A 24,353-nucleotide genomic window follows, 5' to 3' on the forward strand; every position below is an offset into this window, starting at 1 on the left:
ATGTTAGGCTATAACTTCATATCATCTCTAAGTTATGGTGTGTTTCCTTTACTTATAAGCTAAAGTAACTTCTTTGTGTAGGAAGGAGACACTGTATATTTAGATTAAACCTGGAGCAAGAGCTGATGGAAGGATTGTACTGCAGATTTTAAAGAATTGGGTTGCTGATGTGCTTAACACATATGTTATCTGGAACTTCTTGTATTTGGTCATGGAAAGAAGGGACCAGCTGTTGTGATGTGATTCTGCTTTCCTAGGATCCAGTTTTGGACAGCCTAGCATTAGGGCAGAACTGTGTATGTTCCAAGTAAGTCATTACTGAAGGGTTTCAAAGCATATTGAGATGGAATATTCACAAGAAACATGCTTCAGATGAGTGCCAATTTAGGTATCTGTGTTCTCTTTTGCCCCTCCTCTCCTCCTCGCTCTGGAAAACCCCCTCACAATAAAGCGTCAGTTTAAATACGCTACTGCAAGGGGACTCTTGGACTCTTGGGTCAGCTTTGAAAGGCCTCAGATTCCCTCTAGCACTTTCCTCTCCCAGGGCTGTCCTGCTGTTCAAAGCAGAAGCAAGGGAACTTGGAGATGGTGATGCCACTACTTAATAATAATGACTGTGGCATTTGTTAAGCTCTTACTATGTGCCAGGCACTGTACTAAGCGCTGGGGTGAATACAAGCAAGTTGCATTTGACATAGCCCCTGATCTGCATGGGGCCCACAGTCTTAATCCCCATTTTATAGGTGAGGTAACAGGCACAGAGAAGTTTAGTGACTTGCCCAAAGTCACACAGCAGACAAGTGGCAGAACTGGGATTAGAACCCAGGTTCTTTTGACTTCCAAGCATGCTCTATCCAGTACGCTAAACTGCTTAGTCTTTGGGGAACCCAAGAGGTTTCTCAGATTTAGGAGCAAATAAGAAATGGGGTCATGGGATCCTCTGTGGCATCCTTCCAAACCCTGTCCTCTCCCAGACTTTCCTGTCACTGTAGACGGCACTACCATCCTTCCCATCTCACAAGCACACAGCCTTGGTGTCATCCTTGACTCTGCTCTCTCATTCACCCCACACATCCAATCCGTCACCAAAACCTGCCGGTCTCACCCCACAACATCACCAAGATCCGCCCTTTCCTCTCCATCCATACGCTACCTTACTGGTTCAATCTCTCATTTTATCCCGACTGGATTACTGCATCAGCCTCCTCTCTGATCTCCCATCCTCCTGTCTCTCCCCACTTCAATCTATACTTCACTCTGCTGTCCAGATTATCTTTGTAAAGAAACACTCTGGGCACGTTACGCCCCTCCTCAAACATCTCCAGTGGTTGCCTGTCACCCTACGAATCAAGCAAAAACTCCCCACTCTCGGCTTCAAGGCTGTTCCTACCTCACCTCCCTTCTCTCCTTCTACAGCCCAACCCGTACCTTCCACTCCTCGGCCACGAACCTACTCACTGTGCCTTGTTCTCTCCCGTCCCGCCGTCGACCCCTGGCCCACGTCCTTTCCCTGGCCTGGAATGCCCTCCCTCCACACATCCGCCAAGCTAGCTCTCTTCCTCCCTTCAAAGCCCTTCTGAGAGCTCACCTCCTCCAGAAGGCCTTCCCAGATTGAGCCCCCTTTGTCCTCTCCTCCTCCCTGCCCTATCTCCTTCCCCTCCCCACAGCACTTGTATATATTTGTACAGATTTATGACTCTATTCGACTTGTACACATTTACTATTCTATTAATTTTGTTAATGATGTGCATATAGCTATAATTGTGTTTGGTCTGATGACACCTGTCTACATGTTTTGTTTTGTTGTCCGTCTCCCCCTTCTAGATGTGAGCCCATTGTTGAGTAGGGACCGTCTCTATATGTTACCGACTAGTACTTCCCAAGCACTTAATACAGTGCTTTGCACACAGTAAGAGCTCAAGAAATATGATTGAATGAATGAAAGAATGAAATCCTCTCCAGTTCTCCCGGCTGCTGCAGATGGGAGGACTGGGTGGGGGGGGGGGTTCTGAGCTTGTGGAAAGACTCCAGGGAGCTCCTGGCTGATGCATCACCTTCTGGTTTGGGCCTGTGGGAAGTTCCAGAATTTGGAACCCATCTAAAGCTCTGGAAACTGCAGAATGGGGTCACACATCCAGACCCTTTAATGTTCTCCCGGTTGTTAGTCTGGGAAAAAGAACACGTTTCCATGGGGAGGGCAGGCACCTTATCCATGATTGAATCCCGTGTTGCAACCCAGTGTATTCATCATCTTCCTCCTCCTCATCACCATCATCATGGAATGAACTCTGAGATGGAATTTGTAGCTGCGAGAAAGCCTTGGGATGGAAGAGGGAGGGTGGCCTCCGTATAAAATGATGCAGTCCTCAAGGTAAAGCTGAAATAAGACACAGGGCCATGACTCTCTCTCACCATTAATCTCTGCTGGAACTGAGCTGTGACATCAAGCAGCAAAAGAACTTGCCAAGCACTAATCGCTCAGCAGTGCCTACTAATTCTGTTGCATTGATGTCTCCCAAGTAAAAATCATGATACTTGTTGTGTTTGTTAAGCACTAACTATGTGCCAAGCACTGTATTAAATGCTGGGGTGGATACACATCCTCAATCTCCATTTTACAGATGAGGGAACGAAAGCACAGAGAAGTTGTGACTTGCCCAAGCTGGGTGGTTACTCTCTTTTCCGTTTTATTGTTTTCACTGTACAGGATCACACCCAGAAATGAGCTCTTGGGCCTTGGAATAATAATAATAATAATAATAATAAAAAAATAATAATAATATATGTTAAGTGCTTCCTATGTGCCAAGCACCCCCAGCACATAGAACAGTGCTTGGCACATAGTAAGTGCTTAACAGATACCATTATTATTATTATTATTATGAGGTAATCAAGTTGTTCCACTTGGGGCTCACAGTCTTAATCCCCATTTTACAGATGAGGTAAATGAGGCACTGAAAAGTTAAATAACTTGCCCAAAGTGACACAGCTGATAAGTGGCAGAGCTGGACAAGGACCCACGACCTTTGACTCCTAAGCCCGTGCTCTTCCCACTAAGCCACACTACTTCTTTAGCATTGCTTGGCAGAGGACAAGCCAGTAGAAATTTACACTAGAGAGCCTACACTTGAGACCAGTAGATCTAGAATGTAGGTCAAACTCAAAATAAAAAGTAGGAATTCATCAAAATCTTGTAATTACAAGAAAAATGTCTGATCTGTTTATGTCATCACAAGTAGCCCTTTGAAGCGCCCCAGATGACAACTTTCTGGGCTCTAACAGCAATAAAGTTACTACTGTCCTCTGACTTTACTCATTTTAGAGATCAAAGACCCGACTATCAACTAAGTACTTTGTAAATGTCATTGGAAAAAACCTAGTACCACTGAGAAATGAAAGCTTTCAGCTTGAAATTAGAATGAACCACTTGAACTATGCATATTTTCTTTGTTGCATTGGTTTTGTTCAGATAACTGAATATTTCTTGTTTTCACACCACCTGTGTTCTAAAATCTTAAAAAGGATTCACCAGAAAAATAGATCACTTTTACTAAAAGCTTTCTCTTCAACTAAGAATCATTCATTTCTAAAGATTCTTTGTTGGGGTGTATAAATTTGTTGTTAAAAGGACTGTGTTGCAGTCTGGCTATCCCAGATAGCAGATATTTCCTCCTGTATTTTCTTCCCACCAGTTTGCTGTCAAAAAGCGTGGGAATGGGAGTCAAAAGGACCTGGGTTCTAATCCCGACTCTGCCTCTTCTCTGCTGTGTGACTGTGGGTATGTCACTTCACTTCTCTGAGCCTCAATTACCTCACCTGTAAAATGGGGATTAAGACCGTGAGCCCCTTGTGGGACATGGACGGTGATTTACCTGAATAGTTTGTATCTACCCAGCACTTAGTATAGTGCCTGGCTTAACAAATACCACAAAAAGAAACAAAACCAGAAAAAAAAATCTTCCATTTTCAGTCCATACCAGCTAAGAGATTATCCAGACTCAACCTCAATTACCGTCACTTGCATGTGTCGTCAGTTCACCTAGAATTATTCTGAAAATAACGATTGTAGGACTTAAGTGTTTTCTGACACGTTATACATATGTGTCAGAACACAGCCCTGTCCTCCATGGGGTTTACAGTCTAAGGGGAAGGGAGAAAAGGTATTCAATCTCCACTTTACAGGTGAGGAAACTGAGGCACAGAAAATTTAAGTGACTTGGCTCAAAGTTACCCAGCGGGCAAGGGGTGGAATAAGAATTAAAACACAGGCCCTCTGCTTTACAGGTCCAGACTCTTCCCATTAAGCCACACTACATCTCAATGGAGGGTACCATCATCACAGTTGATAGAAGCAGCGTGGCTCAGTGGAAAGAACGCAGGCTTGGGAGTCAGAGGTCATGGGTTCTAATCCCTCCTCTGCCGCTTATCGGCTGTGTGAATTTGGGCCAGTCACTTAACTTCTCTGTGCCTCAGTTCCCTCATCTGGAAAATGGGGATTAAGATTGTGAGCCCCATGTGAGACAACCTGATTACTTTGTATCTTTCCCAGAGCTTAGAACAGTGCATGGCACATAGTAAGCGCTTAACAAATACCAGTATTATTCAGCGCTTAAAGCAGTGCTTTGCACATAGTAAGCGCTTAATAAATGCCATTATTATTATTATTATATACATTAATTATACAGCAAAGCATTCATAAATGACCATTCGTCTTAACATATAAAAATGTTTTAAAATAATATACGTAAAATATACAAACTTCATTAGTAATAACTATATTTGAAATATAAATGATCGTTTATAATTATCATACATCATTCAAAATATATAATCATTTTTGTCATACATTTTTAAAATGGCTTTAAATAATATAGAATATATAAAATGGTTCTCTGTGTCAAATGGTTTTAAAACGTAAAAACTCCCCCTGCCATTTTATGAAGCGTGAAACTTGTTGGCATCTCCCAGCGCTTCCACTAGCAGGTTGTTACTGAAGACATTGTGGAGTGTTTGCTTTGTGTAAAGCAGCGTAGAAATTCAGTAACTATCCCTGGCTCACTTATAGTTCCAAATATAAGAGTTTGTGTACGGGGAAAGGAGAGTATAGAGGGGTTATGATAACTGACGACTGTCATGGATGGAAGCCCCTCTGGAAACTGGTTTACAAATAATAAATACAAAGCCTATCAGTTTCGGTCTACTGTTTACATAAAGTTTTTGTAACAGTCTTTTTATATAGTTTGCATAGATTTGTGTTTATTTCCTCATCCCAGTTTAAAGGGAAGGAAGCAGCATGACATAATGGATAGAGCACAGGTACTTAGGATGGTGTTCTGCACAAAGTAAGTGCTCAATAAATACAATCGAATGATTGAATGCATCTTTATTTTTATATTGTACTCTCCCAAGTGTTTGGTACAGTGTTCTGCACATAGTAAGCACTCAATGAATTCGATTGAATGATTGAATGCATGTTCATTTTTATATCGTATTCTCCCAAGTGCTTAATACAGTGCTCTGCACACAGTTAGCACTCAATAAATTTGATTGAATGAATGAATGGGAGCTCTGGGGGAAGGGACCTGCATCAAGACCTAGGAGGGGTGAGAGCCTGGATCACAAGCACCCAATAAATAATAATAATAATGTTGGTATTTGTTAAGTGCTTACTATGTGCAAAGCACTGTTCTAAATGCTGGGGATAGATACAAGGTAATCAGGTTGTCCCACGAGGGGCTCACAGTCTTCATCCCCATTTTACAGATGAGGGAACTGAGGCCCAGAGAAGTGAAGTGACTTGCCCAAAGTCACACAGCTGACAAGTGGCACAGCCGGGATTTGAACCCACTGTCTCTGACTCCAGAGCCCGTGCTCTTTCCACTGAGCCACACTGCTTCCCTAATGAAGGGACCTCTTCCCTTCCTCCAGAGCTAACCCCAGTGGTGGGGGGCTGGGGGTTGGGGGTGGCCATTTAGGGTCCTCTTTTGGAACTGACCCCCATGGTGGAAACAGTGGGAAGAGGCCCTGGGGTGTAGGCTCCAATCACTCAATCAATAAGTCCCAATTATGGAGCACTTACTGTATGCAGCAGAGTGAAGAGGGGAGAGACAGGAGGCAGGGAGGCCAGTGAGGAGGCTTATGCAGGGATCAATCAATCAATCAGTCATATTTATTGAGCTCTTACTGTGTGCAGAGTACTGTACTAAGCGCTTGGGAAGTACAAGTTGGCAACATATAGAGACAGTCCCTACCCAACAGTGGGTTCACAGTCTAAAAGGGGGAGACAGAGAACAAAACCAAACATACTAACAAAATAAAATAAATAGAATAGATATGTACAAGTAAAATAAATAAATAGAGTAATAAATATGTACAAACATATATACATATATACAGGTGCTGTGGGGAAGGGAAGGAGGTAAGATGGGGGATGGAGAGGGGGACGAGGGGGAGAGGAAGGAAGGGGCTCAGTCTGGGAAGGCCTCCTGGAGGAGGTGAGCTCTCAGTAGGGCCTTGAAGGGAGGAATCAAGGCAGGAAAGAATAAGCACTTGGATCAGCATAATATTCAAGTAGCAGTTTGGATGTTGGGAAGATCTTGTGAAAGATTGAATCCTCAGGTTGAGTAGGAGAAATGAGTTGAGGTGACCCAGGGAGGATGGTGTTGTCTATCATGATCAAAAAGTCTGGGGAAGACAGGTTTTGGGTAAGAAGATCAATCAATCAATTGTATTTATCGAGCGCTTACTGTGTGCAGAGCACTGTACTAAGCGCTTGGGAAGTACAAGTTGGCGACATATAGAGACAGTCCCTACCCAACAGTGGGCTCACAGTTTAGATGGGGGAGACAGAGAACAAAACCAAACATATTAACAAAATAAAATAAATAGAATAGATATGTACAAGGAAGATAGAGTAATATGTACAAACATATATACAGATGAGGAAGTTGGTTTTGTCCCACAGTTGTGTTCTCCCAAAAACCCGTGATAGGGAACACTAATTAAAGCCAGCACTTAGAACAGTGCTTCACACATAGTAAGCACTTAACAAATGCCATCATAATTATTATTTCTATTAAGGAGTATTTACTGATGTCCCTCACTGCTTGCACACACATTTTTGCACAATCCCATTCTGTAGCACCACTCCTTTGGCCATCCCTACATGCAGAATCCTAACAGAGTGCATGCTTACCCATTTTAACATTATAGAAGTCTGACTATGCAGGCCTTTTCCTGGAAACTCCTGCAATTGCCTTTTTTTAAAAAAAATATTTCTTCTAGAAAATGATGATTAAGAAAGGGTTCCTGAAGCCCAGGGCCATTTCTGTAGTTTAAGATATGGAGGAAAATTAGATGCTTAACAAATATCCTTTGATAATACAGAGGGTTTAGTGGATATTAGTTGCACTAAAACCCCATGAAAAAGTAGCAATAACAATGTTCATTTGAGCAGCCAATTCCGGTTACATGGAGTCACAGTGAAGGGGCAAATGGTAATCCAAAGGCAATCAAGATTGTAATAAAGTCGGGCAAACAATGGCCCATTGATCATGGAATTCTGATCTTATCAAACTGAAAGCAAAGGGAGTTTAATTACCCTGGAGTGCAGGGTAAATGAGGGTTACTTCAGTGAGGCCAGATCTGTACAAACAAAACAGCTGGTGGTTCAGTTAATGTGTGTTTAATTTGCTTTGTAAGGTTCACATATGTCCTTCAGCTGTTCCTTGGCTTGAGTGTAAGAACTAACTAAATTTCTGAATTTAGCTTAATTTTACATAGGGAAGAAACTCAACATCACCAAGTCAATGCTACTGACAATTTCTTAGCTTTAATGTTGTCTCCCAATAATACAACGATGTAATCATATTATCTAGGCCTTTTCAAATAGTAGTAGTAATGATCATGGTGGTATTTGTAAAGTGCTTACTATGTGCCAGGCATGGTACTAAGCGCTGGGGTGGATATAAGCAAATTGGGTTGGTCACGGTCCCTGCACCACATGGGGCTTAGAATCTCAGTTCTCATTATAGGATGAGGTAACTGAGGCCCACTGAAGTGAAGTGATTCGCCCAAGTTCACTCACCAGACAGGTAATGGAGTCGGGATTAGAACCTAGGCCCCCCTGACGCCCCAGCCCATACTCTATCCACGCTGCTTCTCTAACAGTAGTAGTAAATAGTAGCTGCAGTAGTAGTTGTGGTAGTAGCAGTATTGAAAATACATACATTGGGTGCACTACACTACCCTAAGCACTTGTGAAAACAAAAATATGAGAAGTTCCTTCCTTAAAAAGTGCTTACACTCTAACAGGGGAGGCAGGGCTAAAACTATTAACACACAGAGTAGTCAAAATGAATAGTTGAATTTATAATTGAGTAAGATTACATGCAAAAGCACTGAGGATAGATAAAGAGAAGAAAAGTGGTTGAAATGGCTGATGGATTTAGAGGAATTGCTGAACTGGGAACTAATCAAGGAAGGCTTGTGGAAGGATATGAGATGTAAATTACGAACAAGCTCTGAATAGGCCAAGTAAAATCAAAGAGAACTTTCAGTTTACAGTGCTGAGCTCAACGTAGAAAAAGTGTCCTGGTAGCTCACAACTGAGTTGAACGAAAATCCATTTAATTAGCAGGGTTGTTTTTCATTCACTGCACACCTTCCAAAATAGTATTTTTCAATATTATTCTTTATATAAACCCATTATTTTTAGACAATACTAGATATTCCCTTTTAAATCCCATCAGTACAAGCTTAACATGACCACAACAACTTTTTATATTCCCACCCAATCCCTGTCCTCCCCCGACTTTCCCATAACTCTGTTGTTTTGTTGTCTGTCTCTCCCTTCTAGACTGTGAGCCCGTTGTTGGGTTGGGACCGTCTCTATAGGTTACCAACTTGTACTTCCCAAGCTCTTAGTACAGTGCTCTGCACACAGTAAGCGCCCTATAAATACGATTGAATGAATGAATGAATGAAAAGCACCACCAACTTTCCTGTCTCACAAGCCCGTAACCTACGGGCATTATCCTTGACTTCTCTCTCTTATTCAATGCACATATTCAATCCATCACTAAATCCTGTTGGTCCCACCTTCACAAGAGCTCTAAAATCCGCCCTTTCCTCTCCATCAAACTACTGCCACCTTAATACAATCACTTATCCTATCCTGCCTGGATTACTGCATCATCCTCCTTGCTGACCTCCCAGCCTCCTACCTTTCCCCACTCTGGTCCAGACTTCACTTTGCTGCTCAGATCATTTTTCTACATAAACGTTCACTCCATGTTTCCCCACTCCTCAGAAACCTCCAGTGGATGCCTATCCACCTCTGCATCAGACAAAAACTCCTAACTATTGGCTTTAAAGCACTCCACCACCTTGCCCCCTCATACCTCACCTCACTACTCTCCTTCTACAACCCAGCTGACAAACTTCACGCCTCTAATTCTCACCTTCTCACTGTGCCTCAGTCTCGCCTATAAAAAAAATTATCCTATTTGTTAAGCAATTACCGTGGCAAGCACTGTTCTAAGCTCTGGGGTAGATACAAAGTAATCAGGTTGTCCCACCTGGGGCTCACAGTCTTCATCCCCATTTATACAGATGAGGAAACTGAGGCACAGAGAGGTGAAGTGACTTCTCCAAGGTCACACAGCAGACAAGTGGCGGAGGTGGGATTAGAACCCATGTCCTCTGACTACCAAGCTTTTCTCTTTCCACTAAGCCATGCTGCGTCTCTATCTCACCACTGACCCTTGGCCCACTTACTACCACTGGCCTGGAACACCCTCCCTCCTCAAATTCGACAGACAATTACTCTCTCCCCACTTCAAAGCCTGAAGGCATATCTCCTCCTTGAAGCCTTCCAAGATTAAGCCCTCCCTTTCCTCACCCTGACTTTCTCCCTTTGTTCTTCCCCCTACCCAGTCCCACATTACTTATGTACATATCTGTAATTTATTTATATTAATGACTGTCTCTCCTCCATTCATTCAATCGCATTTATTGAGCGCTTACTGTGTGCAGAGCACTGTGCTAAGCGCTTGGGAAGTACAAGTTGGCAACATATAGAGACGGTCCCTACCCAACAGCGGACTCACAGTCTAGAAGAGGGAATCAGCCTCTAGTCCGTAGGCTGACTGTGGGAAGGGAATATGTCTGTTTATTGTTGTATTGCACTCTCCCAAGTGCTTAGTACAGTACTCTGCACACAGTAAGTACTCAACAAACTTCATCGAATGAATGAATGAATGAAAATCCTGTAAATAGGTTAAATATAAACATGCTTAACTCAATCTTTGAGCAAAGTTATTACAGATGTTTTAGAATTGCATCTTTCATTACGGATATCTTAATGTATCTGCATTTGTATTTACTTTAATAATCCTCTTTGCAGTAAAATGCATTTCCTTGTGGCCTAGCTGGAGAAAAGCCCGGATTCTGTCTGTATCTGGTTTAGGCAATATAAAATACAGCAAACATTATCTTGCTACTATGGGACCCATCTTCTCTTTGTTTTCACTTTCCAGCTCTCTTTTAAAAGTATATTTCATTTTTATATGCATTTAAAAATTTTCATTTCTCTCTTTGCAACTTGAAGATGTTCAGCTTCATGGCTACAGTTGAAGTCCTGTGACAACTTTCTAACAACATTACAGTATCTTTTTTAGAAAGAGAAACTCCAGCTGTCTCTGCCAATAGAAATCATGATTATGGACTCCCATGAGATACGCTTGGAGGTATCCTCTAAGAGCGTGATTGCTTCTAGAAAAAAACCAGCAGGACCGGTTTGATGAGCATGAGATTGAGATCAAAGATGTATTTTGCCACAAAACAAGCAATACAACAGCCACACCACCAGACCCTCACAGCCCTAGATCAACAAGATAGGAAACATCAGAGACAAATGAAGGGGTCGATAAAAATTTCCAAGATGGTAGTCGTAATCCGAAAATACCAGCTCAGCACATCCAGCCCCTGTGGAGGCTAGGATCCGGGACTTAAAGGGCTGTGGCTTTTCCCTGAATGGTCTGATGGAATTGATTGATTGATTGACTTAAGCAGTGGGCCAGAGTGGGAAATTGGAATAGATAGGAAATACCACAAGGAGGAAGGGCATTTATTTTTTTTTATAGTGACACTTTGCTAAGCATTGGGGTCTTGTCTTATGCTGTAAAGTCATCTCCAACCCATAGGGATGCCATGGACCCAACTCTCCCAGAATGCCCATGTGTCCATAGAATTTTCTTGGTAAAAATCCAGAAGTTGTTTACCACGGCCTCCTTTCACGCAGTAAACTTGAGTCTTTACCCTCGACTCTCTCCCATGCTGCTGCTGCCCAGCACGGATGAGTTTTGACTTGTAGCAGATTGCCTTCCACTCGCTACCCATTGCCCAAGCTAGGGATGGAGTGAGTAGCCTCTGCTTGACTCTCTTTCCCATAGTCAAGACTGGTAGAGTACTGGAAACTCTCCAGGTGTGACCCTAAGAGGAGAAGCATTGGGGTAGATTCTCCGTAACTGGGTTACTAGTTACTAACTTGGGTTACTCATTGATTGAGAAAACAACCTTGGTATTCACTATTCTCTTTCCTAGCAAGATCAGACTATGGCCCAGCTTGGCAGAAGTTACCTTTTTTATATGTATCAATAGTAATAATAATAATGGTATTTGTTAAGTGCCTGTTATGTGTCAAACACGGTTCTAAGCACTGAGGTAGTTACAAGATAATCAGATTGGTCACAGTCCCTGTCCTTCATGAGACTCAGAGTCTTCATCCCCATTTTACAGATGAAGTACCTGAGGCACAGAAAAGTTAAATGACTTTCCCAAGGTCACACAGCAGACATGTGAAGTACAGGAAAAGAGCAGGGGAGAGTCAACTAATCAATAGAATTTAGAGGATGTACTGCATTCTGAGCACTGTCCTAAGAACTTGGGAGGTTAACACTAGAGACATAAAGCGCCTCAATCTAATTGGAAAAACAGGCACAAAGTAATTTACAATTAATAGAAAAAAGAGAATAAAAATAAGAATGTCAAATTAAAGTGTGCACATTGATATGTACAGAAGTGCTACAGTTTTTTTTTTTCTTTTAATGGCATTTATTAAGTGCTTACTATGTGCAAAGCACTGTTCTAAAGCGCTGGGGAGGTTACAAGGTGATCAGGTTGTCCCACGGGGGGTTCACAGTCTTAATCCCCATTTTACAGACGAGGTAACTGAGGCGCAGAGAAGTTAAGTGACTTGCCCAAAGTCACACAGCCGACAAGTGGCGGAGCTGGGATTTGAACCCATGACCTCTGACTCCAAAGCCCATGCTCTTTCCACTGAGCCACGCTGCTTCTCTAACAGTTACAGTTAACTGCTAACTGCTTACAGTTGGTTGTGACTGCATAAGTGCAGAATGATGGGTGAGATTTGGGAGGACATGATCTTGAGAAAAAAAAAAGTAATTTGGGAAGCCCTCCTGGAGGAGATGGAATTCAGAAAGCTTGGGAAGGTGGAAAAAGTAAGGGACAGGTAAACTGGAAGGGAGAGAGAGTTCCAGGCAGGAGATGGAATGGGAAGCAGTAGAGAGTTTTATGAGGCCCAGTGAGAAGAAGGTGAGAGTACAAGGAACTGAGAGGCTAAACTGGAGTCCACTGGGTAAAGAGAGGATAAGTAAAGGGCTGAGGAAGGGCCTTAAATAAAATAGCTAGAAGATTCTCTGTGATGTGGAGCAGAATAGGTAAACAATGGAGTAATTGAGGAGTTGGGAGGGATGTGTCCTGGGGGAGTGGTTGGCCCAAGAGGGGTTTGTTGGGCTTATGAATGTGTTGGGCATCCTATCAGATCATTGAGTCTCCATCCCCCAACCTTGCACTTGGATTTCACCCTTGCTGTTTGATTTGTACCCCATACTTCATGCTGCTGCCCAGATTGTCTTTGTCCAGAAACGCTCTGGGCATGTTACTCCCCTCCTCAAAAATCTCCAATGGCTACCAATCAATCTGCACATCAGGCAGAAACTCCTCACCCTGGGCTTCAAGGCTCTCTATCACCTCGGCCCCTCCTACCTCACCTCCCTTCTCTCCTTCTACAGCCCAGCCCACACCCTCCGCTCCTCTGCCGCTAATCTCCCCACCGTTAGGCCTTGTTCTTGCCTGTCCCGCCATCGATCCCCGGCCCACGTCATCCCCCGGGCCTGGAATGCCCTCCCTCTGCCCATCCGCCAAGCTAGCTCTCTTCCTCCCTTCAAGGCCCTACTGAGAGCTCACCTCCTCCAGGAAGCCTTCCCAGACCGAGCCCCTTCCTTCCTCTCCCCCTCGTTCCCCTCTCCATCCCCCCATCTTACCTTCTTCCCTTCCCCACAGCACCTGTATATATGTATATATGTTTAAACATATTTATTACTCTATTTATTTATTTATTTATTTTAGCTGTACATATCTATTCTATTTATCTTATTTTGTTAGTATGTTTGGTTTTGTTCTCTGTCTCCCCCTTTTAGACTGTGAGCCCACTGTTGGGTAGGGACTGTCTCTATATGTTGCCAACTTGTACTTCCCAAGCGCTTAGTACAGTGCTCTGCACACAGTAAGCTCTCAATAAATACGATTGATTGTTTCACCCCACCCTCCGCTCCAGGTCACATTATGTATGTATCTGTAACTTATTTTATGTCTCTTTCCCCCTCTAGACCATAATTTTCTTGTGGGCAGGGAATGTGTCTACCAACGCTGCTATATTGGACTCTTCCAAGTGCTTAGCACAGTGCTCTGCACACAATAAGAGTTCAATAAATGCAATTGATTGAATGACTGATTGACTTTAGGTGAGCTGGGTTGACTTAAAATGAAAAAGCAAAATAGGATCTCCAATAAATGATATCCTCAGTCAGCTCACCAGTACTGAGCCAATGCTTCTTGCAGGGGAGCTGGGTTGGGCAGAGTGTGGGAGCATAACAAAAGATGTAAAGAAATGTAGGGGGTAATCCATGCCCACAGTAAGCTTACAGTCCAGTGGGATCTGGCTACCTGTGGGCTACCATCAATTGGGTAATTGCTCTTGCTCCCCATTCTCTTTAAGGGCACTGTGTCTCCAGGTGCATGGGACTCTGAAAAGCTGACAATTGCATGGGAAAGCTAGGTTTTTGCCGGGGGGCAGGAGGGGAGGGGGGAAGAGAAGTAGTAAGAGCATCAATTAAGCACCCACTGAATATCACAGACTGTACTCAACATTCGGGAGCAGCATAGCCTAGTCAAAGGTGCTTGGGGCTGCGTAAGAGAAGTTCGATGGTTGCATTTCCCTTGGGTTGGGCTTGAGAGCAAGGCCTCAAACACCTTTGCAAGGAGAACTTTCCCTGACGCACCCCACCCTTATCCTGATGCTAGAGTCTGACATAAATACTCCATTCATTCATTCAATTGTATTTATTGAGTATTTACCTTGTGCAGAGCACTGTACTAAGCGCTTGGAAAGTACAGTTCGGCAACATAAATCCCTTGTGGGTTTTTTTTTTAACCTTTCAGTGACCCGACCATCTATCACCCTAGTTCAGGATGTAGATCCAGGGAACTTTAATAATAATAATAATAATAATAATAATAATAAGAAGAAGAAGAAGAAGAAGAAGAAGAAGAAGAATGTTTGTTAAGTGCTTACTATGTGACAAACACTGTTCTAAGCACTGGGGTAGATACAAGGCAATTAGGTTGTCCACAAAGGCCTCACAGTCTCAATCCCCATTTTACACATAAGGTAACTGAGGTGCAGAGAAGTTAATCAATCAATCGTATTTATTGAGCACTTACTGTGTGCAGAGCACTGTACTAAGTGCTTAGGAAGTACAAGTTGGCAACATATACAGACAGTCCCTACCCAACAGTGGGCTCACAGTCTGAAAGGGGGAGACAGAGAACAAAACCAAACATACTAACAAAATGAAATAAATAGAATAGATATGTACAAGTAAAATAAATAAATAAATGGAGTAAAAAATATGTACAAACATATATACATATATACAGGTGCTGTGGGGAAGGGAAGGAGGTAAGATGGGGGGTATGGAGAGGGGGACAAGGGGGAAAGGAAGGAAGCGGCTCAGTCTGGGAAGGCCTCCTGGAGGAAGTGAGCTCTAAGTAGGGCCTTGAAGGGAGGAAGAGAGCTAGCTTGGCAGATGGGCAGAGGGAGGGCATTCCAGGCCCGGGAGATGATGTGGGCCGGGGGTCGATGGCGGGACAGGCGAGAGCGAGGTACAGTGAGGAGATTAGCGGCGGAGGAGCGGAGGGTGCGGGCTGGGCAGTAGAAGGAGAGAAGGGAGGTGAGGTAGGAGGGGGTGAGGTGATGGAGAGCCTTGAAGCCCAGGGTGAGGAGTTTCTGCCTGATGCGCAGATTGATTGGTAGCCACTGGAGATTTTTGAGGAGGGGAGTAATATGCCCAGAGCGTTTCTGGACAAAGATAATCCGGGCAGCAGCATGAAGTATGGATTGAAGTGGAGAGAGACACGAGGATGGGAGATCCGAGAGAAGGCTGATGCAGTAGTCCAGACGGGATAGGATGAGAGCCTGAATGAGCAGGGTAGCAGTATGGATGGAGAGGAAAGGGCAGATCTTGGCAATGTTGCGGAGCTGAGACCGGCAGGTTTTGGTGACGGCTTGGATGTGAGGGGTGAATGAGAGAGCAGAGTTGAGGATGACACCAAGGTTGCGGGCTTGTGAGACAGGGAGGATGGTAGTGCCATCAAAAGAGATGGGAAAGTCAGGGAGAGGGCAGGGTTTGGGAGGGAAGACAAGGAGATCAGTCTTGGACATGTTGAGTTTTAGGTGGTGGGCAGACATCCAGATGGAGATATCCTGAAGGCAGGAGGAGATGCGAGCCTGGAGAGAGGGGGAGAGAACAGGGGCAGAAATGTAGATCTGTGTGTCATCAGCGTAGAGATGATAGTTGAAGCCGTGGGAGTGAATGAGGTCACCAAGGGAGTGCGTGTATATTGAGAATAGAAGGGGACCAAGCACTGAACCTTGGGGAACCCCCACAGTAAGGGGATGGGAGGGAGAGGAGGAGCCTGCAAAAGAGACTGAGAATGAACGACCGGAGAGATAAGAGAAGAACCAGGAGAGGACGGAGTCTGTGAAGCCAAGGTCAGATAGCGTGTTGAGGAGAAGGGGGTGGTCCACAGTGTCGAAGGCAGCTGAGAGGTCGAGGAGGATTAGGACAGAGTATGAACCGTTGGATTTGGCAAGCAGGAGGTCATTGGTGACCTTTGAGAGGGCAGTTTCCGTGGAATGTAGGGGACGGAAGCCAGACTGGAGGGGTTTGAGGAGAGAGTTGGTGTTGAGGAATTCGAGGCAGCATGTGTAGACAACTCATTCAAGGAGTTTGGAAAGGAATGGTAGGAAGGATATGGGGCGATAACTAGAAGGTGAGGTGGGGTTAAGAGAGGGTTTTTTTAGGTTGGGAGAGACATGGGCATGTTTGAAGGCAGAGGGGAAGGAACCAGTGGAGAGTGAGCAGTTGAAGATGGAAGTTAAGGAGGGGAGAAGGGATGGAACGAGAGATTTCATGAGATGAGAGGGAATGGGGTCAGAAGCACAGGTGGCCGGAGTAGCACTTGAGAAGAGGGAGGAGAGCTCCTCTGTGGATACTGCTGGGAAGGATGGGAGAGTAGCAGAGAGTGTTGAGAGCCGGGGGGTTGGAGAATGGGGGAAAGTGACTTTGGGGAGGTCGGACCTGATGGATTTAATTTTGTTAATGAAGTAGGAGGCCAGATCGTTGGGGGTGAGGGAAGGAGGAGGGGGAGGAACCGGGGGCCTGAGGAGGGAGTTGAATGTACAGAAGAGCTGGCGGGGGTGATGGGCATGGGTGTCAATAAGGGAGGAGAAATAGTTTTGTCTGACAAAGGAGAGAGCTGAGTTAAGGCAGGAAGGATAAGCTTGAAGTGAACGAGGTTGGCATGGTGTTTAGACTTTCGCCAGCAGCGTTCGGCAGCTCGAGCATAAGAGCGAAGGAGGCGGACAGTGGCAGTGATCCAGGGCTGTGGGTTAGTGGTACTAGAGCGGCGAAGGGAAAGGGGAGCGAGTGAGTCTAGCTGAGTAGAAAGGGTAGAGTTGAGGGCAGTAATCTGATCATCAAGACTGGGTAGAGACAAGTTAAGTGACTTCTCCAAGGTCACACAGCAGACATGCAATGAGCCGAGAGTAGAACCCACGACATCTGGCTCCTAAGTCTGTGCTCTTGCCACTAGACCATGCTCCTTCTCCTCTGCATCATTCCCCCTTCGCCACTGCACATCTCCCCGCCCGCACCCTCAGGATCCTTGGAGATTAATCTGAAGAGGCTCCGATATCCAGATCCTTCACTTTCCAAAATCAACTAAGTGGCTCCACACTTGAAAATTAGCTGCTCGTGAAGATTATTTAGATGAAAGTCAGGTCCACAATCAGGGATCAAAGGGCAAGAGACCAAAAACAGTAACAAAGACAAAATGTTACCTCAGTTTCACCACTGCGAAGGCAGCTTTAGAAAGCAGACATTGAGCTGTGCCTACTGGAGAGCAGCTGGCCCCTGTCAGCTGATGGCAAACAAGGGGGTTCATTCATTTCATTCATTCAATCATATTTATTGAGTTCTTACTGTGTGCAGAGCACTGTACTAAGCACTTGGGAAGTACAAGTTGGTAACATATCGAGACGGTCCCTACCCAATAGCGGGCTCACAGTCTAGAAGGGGGAGACAGACAACAAAGCAACACATATTAACAAAATAAAATAAATAGAATAGTAAATATGTACAAGTAAAATAGAGTAATAAATCTGTACAAACATATATACAGGTGCTGTAGGGAGGGGAAGGAGGTAGGGCGGGGGGATGGGGAGGGGGTGGAGGGGAAGAGGAAGGAGGGGGCTCAGTCTGGGAAGGCCTCCTGGAGGAGGTGAGCTCTCAGTAGGGCTTTGAAGGGAGGAAGAGAGCTAGCTTGGCGGATGTGCAGAGGGAGGGCATTCCAGGCCAGGGGGAGGACGGGGGCTGGGGGTCGACGGCGGGACAGGTGAGAACGAGGCACAGTGAGGAGGTTAGCAGCAGAGGAGCGGAGAGTGCAGGCAGGGCTGTAGAAGGAAAGAAGGGAGGTGAGGTAGGCGGGGGCGAGGTGATGGAGAGCCTTGAAGCCAAGAGTGAGGAGTTTTTGCCTGATGCGTAGGTTGATTGATAGCCACTGGAGATTTTTGAGGAGGGGAGTAACATTTCCAGAGCGTTTCCGCACAAACATGATCCGGGCAGCAGCGTGAAGTATAGATTGAAGATGGGATATCAGAGAGGAGGCTGATGCAGTAACCCAGTCGGGATAGGATGAGAGATTGATCCAGCAGGGTAGCGGTTTGAATGGAGAGGAAAGGGCAGATCTTGGCGATGTTGCGAAGGTGAGACCAGCAGCTTTTGGTGATGGATTGCATGTGAGGGGTGAACGAGAGAGCAGAGTCGAGGATGACACCAAGGTTGCGGGCTTGTGAGATGGGAAGGATGGTAGTGCCATCAACAGTGATGGGAAAGTCAGGGAGAGGGCAGGGTTTGGGAGGGAAGATCAGGAGTTCAGTCTTGGACATATTGAGTTTTAGATGGTGGGCAGATATCCAGATGGAGATGTCTTGAAGGCAGGAGGAGACACGAGCCTGAACGGAGGGAGAGAGGGTTTCCTGTTCTGGTTCCATTTCCTGTTCCTGTTCTGTACTTTCCTGAGCGAAATTGGAGCACATTGCCTAGTCTTAGTTTATAGAATGATCTGAGGTGTTTGGAAGGCGGTACACATCCTAGTTTGTGTGGTTGTGTTTTTACTCATACTCGGCTCAGGATAGTTTCGTTCAATCAGTCAATAAATCAATCCTATTCATTGAGCACTTTACTGAAGGCAGAGCACTGTCCTAAGTGCTTGGGAGAGTACAGTGTAACATGTATATATGTTTGTATGTATTTATTACTCTATTTATTTTACTTGTACATATTTTTTCTATTTATTTTATTTGATTTATATGTTTTGTTTTGTTGTCTGTCTCCCCCTTCTAGACTGTGAGCCTGCTGTTGGGTAGGGACCGTCTCTATGTGTTGCAAACTTGTACTTCCCAAGCACTTAGTACAGTGCTCTGCACACAGTAAGCGCTCAATAAATACGATTAAATGAATGAAAGTTAATAGACACATTCTCTGCCCACAGTGAGTTTATAGACTAGAGGGGGAGACAGACATTAATTCTAATTAATGAATCCTGGATATATGTGTAAGTGCTGTGAGGCTGCGGGTGCAGTGAATAAAGGGTGAGAATCTGAAGACAAGGGTGATGTGGAAGGGAGAGGGAGTAGAGGAAATGGCCTAGTTGGGGATGATCTCCTGGAGGAGGTATATTTTTAATAAAGCTTTGAAGGTGGGGAGAGTGGTCGTCTGTCGGATATGGAGAGGAAGGGAGCTCCAGGCTAGAGGCAGGATGTGGGTGAGGAGTCAGCGACAAGATGGGTGAGATAGAGTTCAAAGGATTAGGTTGGCATTAGAGAAGAGAAATGTGTGGGCTGAGTTTTAGTAGGAAATCTCTGAGGCGAAGTAGGAGAGGGGCAATAATAATAATAATAATAATAATGGCATTTGTTAAGCGTTTACTATGTGCAAAGCACTGTTCTAAGCACTGGGGAGGTTACAAGGTGATAATAATAATGATGGCATTTGTTAAGCGCTTACTATGTGCAAAGCACTGTTCTAAGCGCTGGGGAGGTTACAAGGTGATAATAATAATGATGGCAAGGTGTTTGAGTGCTTTAAAGTCAATGATAGGAATTTCAGTTAGAAGAGATGATGGATAATAATAATAATAATGGCATTTGTTAAGCGCTTACTATGTGCAAAGCACTGCTCTTAAGCGCTGGGGAGGATAAAAGATAATCAGGTTGTCCCACATGGGGCTCAGAATCTTAATCCCCATTTTACAGACGACGTAATTGAGGCACAGAGAAGTGAAGTGACTTGCCCAAAGTCACACAGCTGACAAGCGGCGGAGCTGGGATTTGAACCCATGACCTCTGACTCCCAAGCCCGGGCTCTTTCCACTGAGCCATGCTGCTTCTCAATCAGGTTGTCCCACGTGGGGCTCACAGTCTTTATCCCCATTTAACAGATGAGGTAACTGAGGCACAGAGAAGTGAAATGACATGCCCAAAGTCACACAGCTGACAATTGGTGGAGCCGGGATTTGAACCCATGACCCCTGACTCCAAAGCCCGGGCTCTTTCCGCCAGGATAGCTTCCCCTTCATGGCTTCCTTTTATTTCAGCCTTCTTTATTTCCCTGTTGCTGACTACCACTTGCTTCTTCGGTTTCTTGGGAAAGAATAGGAAAGACTTGGAAAGATTAACTGTTTATTCAGCGTGGCCTAGTGGAAAGACCCCAGGCTTGGGAGTCAGAAGTCGTGGGTTCTAATCCCGGCACTGCCACTTATCAGCTGTGTGATTTTGGGCAAGTCACTTAACTTCTCTGTGCCTCAGTTACCTCATCTGTAGACAGTGAGCCCCATGTGGGACAACCTGATTACCTTTTATCTACCCCAGAGCTTAGAATAATGCTTGGCACAGAGTAAGCACCTAAATACCATCATTATTATTATTATTCATTTAATGGTAGTAATAGTATTTATGACCCACTTACTGTTTTCAGAGCACTGTACTAAGGACGGGGTATGAGACACAGACCCTAGCCCTTGACAGGTTCACAAACATGCTGGAAGCATCATGGCTCAGTGGAAAGAACCCAGGCTTGGGAGCCAGAGGTCGTGGGTTCTAATCCTGGCTCCGCCACTAGTCGGCTGTGTGACTTTGGGCAAGTCACTTAACTGCTCTGGGCCTCAGTTACCTCATCTGTAAAATGGGGATTAAGACTGTGAGCCCCACGAGGGACAACTTGATCACCTTGTAACCCCCCCAGATCTTAGAACAGTGCTTTGCACATAGTTAAGCGCTTAACAAATGCCATCATCATCATCATCATCACAAACAATGCGTATAAGGGGGCAGGGGGGAGGGAAGGCCCCTGAAGTCAGATATATCTGGAGAGATGAAACAATAAAACATGAAAGCAACATAAAAGACGGGGATGAATGCCCCAAATAAAAACAAACAAAAAACCACACACAAAAAAAAGCCATTAAGGCAGGCCCCTGTCTTCTCCAGGTTTTGTGAGGCCTCCTGCTGTGGATGCTGTTCTCCTTCTGGAAGGCAGGAAGGGAGGGACAGAGCTGGGGCTGGTTCTGGGGGGGAAGGCAGCTTGGCTGACCATCTGGTGGAGGGTGACAAAAAGAGCGAACGGGAGCAGCTTTTATCTCCAGTCTGATGTGAACAAAGCATAAATGAGGAAGGGTCCTGGGGGGCCGGAAGGAAGACAGTACTTCGGCACGGCAGTCGGAGTCCGAGAGCATGTAAGAGGGTGACGCTGCCATTTCTGATTGTTTCGGTCGGCTACGGTGGACACCTGTACAGATATAGGTGCCCACTGTTACCTAGCATCGTGTCACGCTGAGGAAAAATTTTCATTCTGCTTTTTCTTGCAAAGAAAAGAAATATGAAGCCTTGAAGTCATCTTCAAAAATTTCAAGGTAATATGCTGCTGAAAATGCCCAGGTTTCAAATCTTTCTTCGTATCATCATCATCATCGTCATCAATCGTATTTATTGAGCGCTTACTGTGTGCAGAGCACTGTACTAAGCGCTTGGGAAGTACAAGTTGGCAACATATAGAGACAGTCCCTACCCAACAGTGGGCTCACAGTCTAAAAGGGGGAGACAGAGAACAAAACCAAACATACTAACAAAATACACACACACACACACACACACACACACACACACACACACCCCTCCCCCCCCCCCCCCATGGAATGATTCCCTTTCCTTCATTATAACCTCAGAAATATTAACTGTATATACATTCCTATGTATATACATTTTTATCCAACCGTGTATACATATATACATATTATATATAGGCAGCATGGTGTAGTGGATAGATCATGGGCCTGGGAACCAGAAGGTTGTGGATTCTAATCCTGCCTCCGCCACTTGACAGCAGTGTGACCTTGGGCAAGTCATTTCCCTTCTCTGCGCCTCAGTTTCCCCAACTGTAAAATGGGGATTCATTCACTCAATCGTATTTATTGAGCGCTTACTGTGTGCAGAGCACTGTACTAAGCGCTTGGGAAGTACAAGTCGGCAACAGTCTCGATTGAGACTGTGAGCCCCCACGTGGGACAGGGACTGTGTCCAACCAGATTTGCTTCGAGCCACCCAGTAGTTAGTACAGTGCCCGGCACTCAGTAAGTGCTTAACAGTACTATTATTATTATTATTATGCATATACATGTATTATGCATTATCAGAGAAGCAGCGTGGCTCAGTGGGAAGTGTTGCAATTGGCCCAGTGCAAAGAGCACTGCTCTGGGAATCAGGAGGTCTGGGGTTCGAGGAGCAGTTCTGCCTGTAGTTGGCCAACCTTATGGACACTTGGCAGTGGAGAAGCGGCGTGGCTCAGTGGAAAGAGCCCGGGCTTTGGAGTCAGAGTTCATGGGTTCAAATCCCGGCTCTGGCAATTATCAGCTGTGTGACTTTGGGCAAGTCACTTAACTTCTCTGTGCCTCAGTTACCTCATCTGTAAAATAGGGATTAATAATAGTAATAATAATGGCATTTATTAAGCGCTTACTGTGTGCAAAGCACTGTTCTAAGCGCTGGGAAGGTTAGCGTGTCCCTGGTGGTCTAGTGGTTAGGATTCGGCGCTCTCACCGCCGCGGCCCGGGTTCGATTCCCGGTCAGGGAAACAGTAGTTTGGTCATGGGTTTGAATCCCACCTCCCCCGCATGTCTGCTGTGTGACCTTGGGCAAGTCACTTCACTTCTCTGTGCCTCAGTTCCCTCATCTGTAAAATGGGGATTAAGACTGTGGGCCCCACATGGGACAACCTCATCTCCTTGTGTTCCCCCCCCCAGCGCTTAGAACAGTGCTTTGCACATAGTAAGTGCTTAACAAATACCAACATTATTATTATTATTATTATTATTACAAGGTGATCAGGTTGTCCCACGTGGGGCTCACAGTCTTAATCCCCATTTTACAGATGAGGGAACTGAGGCACAGAGAAGTTAAGTAACTTGCCCAAAGTCACACACCTGACAACTGGCGGAGCCGGGATTTGAACCCATGACCTCTGACTCCAAACCCCGGGCTCTTTCCACGGCGCCACCCGTGAGACAACCTGATCACCTTGTAACCTCCCCAGCGCTTAGAACAGCGCTTTGCACATAGTAAGCGCTTATTAAATGCCATTATTATTATTGTTATTATTATGCCCAAATATATAGTATAGGTTCATAATATATAAGTCAAGTATCACCTTGTAACCTCCCCAGCGCTTAGAGCAGCGCTTTGCACATAGTAAGCGCTTATTAAATGCCATTATTATTATTGTTACTATTATGCACAAATATATAGTATAGGTTCATAATGTATAAGTCAAGTATCACCTTGTAACCTCCCCAGCGCTTAGAACAGCACTTTGCACATAGTAAGCGCTTATTAAATGCCATTATTATTATTGTTACTATTATGCACAAATATATAGTATAGGTTCATAATATGTAAGTCAAGTATTTGCAAGGGATTCAAATGAAAATAAATAACTAGTTTACGGAGGATTGAAAAGAAGTGTTTTGAGGACTGGAAGTAGTTGTTCTGAAGGAAAACTACCCACGCCCTCCAACACCCGGGTGTCAAGGGAGTAAATTCTATTTCACCCTGACGGTTGCGGCAGTTTTTGTTTAACTGCCATAGGGAAGCAGCAGCGATGTGGAGTCAGCCCCTGCCCGTGGTAATTTGGAGTTATTGCATGAAGCAAGCCAGTCCGGCTGCCTTTTCTAAACAGATTTTTTAGGTTATATAATGAGGTGTGGCATTTTTGACGAAGCGTGCCTCTTCAATGAACGCGTTTTCCGTGTTTCCATATTATTTAGCTGAAAATCTCTGGCCTAAAAATAGCCCTTGTTCTTAAGCCACTTCCCCAGATTAATGGGCACCGAGATCTTTTTTAAAATGCACTGTAGTACTGGAAAAAATGTATCTCCATGATTGTTGGACTTCTTCATAACTTTATGCTGTCATTATTCATTTAAAATACAAGTCTCTGAGATGGCACAAGAGAGTTGAAACATCTAGACGATGATGATGGAGGATCAGCATGGGGTAGTGGGTACAGCATGGGCCTTAGAGTCAGAAAATCGTGGGTTCTAATTCATTCAGTCTTAGTACAGTGCTCGGCACATAGTAAGCGTTCAATAAATACGAT

General features: G+C 44.8%; 1 protein-coding gene and 1 non-coding gene across 2 annotated transcripts in view; both read left to right on the forward strand.

The window, feature by feature from the left end:
* The window catches only part of NAV3 (neuron navigator 3), a 783,489-nt gene that overhangs the window by 423,262 nt on the left and 335,874 nt on the right, over nt 1–24,353 (forward strand). The gene's annotated exons all lie outside the window — the stretch shown is intronic.
* On the forward strand, nt 22,761–22,832 carry TRNAE-CUC. The gene has a single exon. It is a non-coding gene; the product is annotated as a tRNA-Glu (tRNA).

Source organism: Tachyglossus aculeatus, chromosome 14, assembly GCF_015852505.1.
Source record: "Tachyglossus aculeatus isolate mTacAcu1 chromosome 14, mTacAcu1.pri, whole genome shotgun sequence".
Taxonomy (NCBI): Eukaryota; Metazoa; Chordata; class Mammalia; order Monotremata; family Tachyglossidae; genus Tachyglossus; species Tachyglossus aculeatus.